Source organism: Hyperolius riggenbachi, chromosome 3 (assembly GCF_040937935.1).
Source record: "Hyperolius riggenbachi isolate aHypRig1 chromosome 3, aHypRig1.pri, whole genome shotgun sequence".
Lineage (NCBI taxonomy): Eukaryota > Metazoa > Chordata > Amphibia > Anura > Hyperoliidae > Hyperolius > Hyperolius riggenbachi.
In genome coordinates, this window is record NC_090648.1 from 412,553,629 (window position 1) to 412,556,973 (window position 3,345).

At 49.8% G+C, this 3,345-nt stretch overlaps 1 pseudogene; it reads right to left on the reverse strand.

The window, feature by feature from the left end:
- Window positions 1–2,878: 2,878 nt before the first annotated feature.
- Window positions 2,879–3,080, reverse strand: LOC137564647 (U2 spliceosomal RNA; annotated as a pseudogene).
- Window positions 3,081–3,345: the final 265 nt, after the last annotated feature.

Genomic DNA, 3,345 nt, shown 5'->3' on the forward strand with positions numbered 1-3,345 from the left:
ATAGTTTGTAAACGCTATAACTTTTACCCAAACCAATAAATATACACTGAATGTTTGTTTTTGTTTTTTATCAAAGACATGTAGCACAATAAATTTGGACAAAAATGTATACAGAAATTTAACTTTATTTGACAAATTTTATCACAGAAAGTTAATATAAAATCATTTTTTTTTTACAAAATTCATGTCTTTTTTGATGAATATAATAAAAACTAAAAATCGCAGCAGCAATCAAATAGCACCAAAAGAAAGCTGTATTAGTGACAAGAAAAGGAGGGAAAATTCATTTAGATAGTAGGTTGTATGACCGAGCAATAAACCGTTAAATCTGCAGTGGTCTGAATGGAAAAAAAGGCTCTGGTCCTTAAAGAGAGTCTGAAGAGAGAATAAATCTCGCTTTAGACCTCATAGATAGCAGGGGCATGTGTGCCCCTGCTAAAACGCCGCTATCCCGCGGCTTAACGGGGGTCCCTGAATCCCCAAATCCCCTCCGTACAGCGGGGGAGCGCTTCCGCATTGGGGCAGGGCTAACCGCCGCAGTCCTGCCTCCCGCGCGTCTATCAGACGCGTACCTCCACCTCTTCCCCGCCCCTCTCAGTCTTCCTTCACTGAGAGGGGCGGGGGAGAGGCGGCGATGCGCGTCTGATATACGCGCTGAGAGGCAGGGCTGCAGCCGTTAGCCCTGCCTCCAGGAAGAGCAAAATTTACGACCAAGTTGGTCGTTGATTTTGCAGGGAGTGGGGGGTTTGGGGGTGAAGGGACCCCCGTTTAGCCGCGGGATAGCGGCGTTTTAGCTCTTTAGATTTATTATCGCTTCAGAGTCTCTTTAAGGGGTAGAAAGACTGTAGTCCTCAAGTGGTTAAGCAATCCTTTTGTGTTTGTTAAGTTGGAGGAGTGGTAGGGGTGAGTTTCTGGTGGTGGCAGCTCCGGGGCTCACCTGCACTCCCCTACTGTCTTACATGCTGGTTTGGGGGTCCTGAGCAGTGGCAGTGCTCGGGGCCCCTGCGTGTTATGTGCATATTTTAACTTCAATTGCAGCTCCTTATGTAGTTTAGTTAGGAGGGGGGGCAGATGAGAGGGAGTTTCCTGCACGCTGGTGCCCCCTGCTGGTCATATAGCCTTTGTCTATATGCGACTGAACCCTCTCCAACGGTTGGCTGAATTGCTCAGCCTCTGCTCAATTAAGTACTGTAGACTAGGTGTAATGTATTTGCACTTCTTATCGGCTGACTAGCAGTCCGCAGACTATATAAGTGGCAGAGTGCTGTCTGGGAGTGAGCAATCCTTTTGTGTTTGGTAAGTTGAAGAAGTGGTGGGGGTGAGTTCCTGGTGGTGGCAGCTCGGGGGCTCACCTGCACTCCCCTATTGTGTTACATGCTGGTTCGGGGGTCCCGAGCAGTGGCAGTGCTTGGGGCCCCTGCCTGTCATGTGCACTAGTGTTTGCATGCTAGCTTGAGCCAGGATTTGAAACCTTGTCAAAGGGGTCAAACCCCACATCAAAGGCAACAGCCTTACTAATATGCTAACTAGCTGACCCTAGCATCACTTCATTACCCTAGGCCCTATGGGAAGCCAAGAAAAGCAGCTTTGGTGGACCGTGGCACTCACCGCTCGCCTTTTTCTAAAGTGGCAATGACCACAAGTGGCAGGGTGGAGAGTTCCTAAGGTGTAGTGCATGCTGGCGAAACACTTCAGAGTCATGTTAGGTGCAAAGACATCTGAACAATGAAGAAGAAAAGAACTGGAGACTAGATATGGCCAACTGGTGATTAGAGAAGACCAAATAAAATGCGAATCATTCTGGCTTGCATGAAAGTGTAATTCAAATTGTATGCAGCCTGCAGCTTTGAATCTGGCCACTCAAATTAACTTGTACATTTTGACTGAACCAGCTACAAGCTCATAGGCAAACGCAGGGGGGAATTATAGCTGGCCAGAATCCCCCCTCAGACGAGGGTCAGTGCAGTTGAGACACCAGAATATCTGCAGGCACCCTGTAGCTCACAGCACCAAGCTGCTGCCTGCACTATGTGCCACCCTGCCCCCTCACTTTCCCTTATACAGTTGACTTTGGATGGAACAGCAGCGTGTGTACAGAGCATGGATCAGCTCTGGGGAACTTAACAGAGTCAGTTATGAGCACAGCCCTGTGCCCAGGGCCGGATCTTCAACCAGGCACACAAATCAATTGCTTATGGGCCCTAGGAGGTCAAAAGAGCCCCATAAATATGTCTTGTCTCTATTCATGTAGTCTTTTAGTAACTCTTTCAGTCTCAGTTTCTCTACTACAGAGATAAGAAGTTATACAGGCTGGCATACACAGAGTTTTTTTTTTTTTTTTTTTTTTTTTAAGCTTTCTTGGCCCCTGTTGCATGCAACAGAGGTCCCGGGTAAGCAAGGCTATTAGCCCCGTGCACGGAAAAAGCGTGAGTGCCCTAAAGCACCCCCACAAAACGTGCACGAGTAGCCACGGGCCCCACAATGCTGCAGGGCCCTTCCGGTTGTTCCCCGAAGGGAACCTTCCCCCTTTGCCTTCGGCTCAGGGGGTGGCATCCTCCAACACCCGAGGGGTTGGAGGATCCTGGGGTCCTCCGAGGAGGACCCCTACTGCGCCCAGTGGTTACCCAAAGGGCCTGGCCATGTGGCATCCGTGTTCACATGGTCCGGGTGGCTCCCCCGAGAGGGAGCCGGGTGGGAACCGAAGTCCCCGTGCCAGCAAGCTGGCCCCGACCTTGCAGCCGGAGTGATAAAAATTCCGCACTCTCCCTAGCCAAAAGGCCGGGGAGCTGCGTTAGTTGGCGATGCATATGGGCAGTACAGACCAAAGCACCCTACTTCCGCCTGAGATCTGCCACATCTCAGGTTTTTTCAGGTGCACCTGGAGCGCCACTTCCAGGGGCAGTACGCCTAAGCAAAGCCCTCAGCCTTTCAGCCTCGACCATGGTATAGATCCATTCAATCAACCCCTGGGAATTACGACCAGGAAGGACACCCTGCCACAGTGCCATCCTTCCAGGTCCCCCAAAAAATTTCAAGAACAGATACTACACTTGATCTTAGCCAAAAGGCCGAGAAGCTGGCATACACAGGGTTACTCCCCCCACACCCCTTTCCCTTAGCTCAGAGCTGTCAGACACAGGCTGGGTGTTGGCATGTGATCTCTTCACACTAACCAGCAAGCTCATGGTGACCCAGAACCCATTGGGGTGTGTAAGGGACTACAATGGTCCTAAAAAACCCCTTACTAAGATGTTAAGAAAAACAAAAGTTTGCTTTCCTAAAACAGAAAGAATTCACGATAATTCAGGTTGGAGTGAGCTCGAGATGTCTCCCAGGCACCACTGC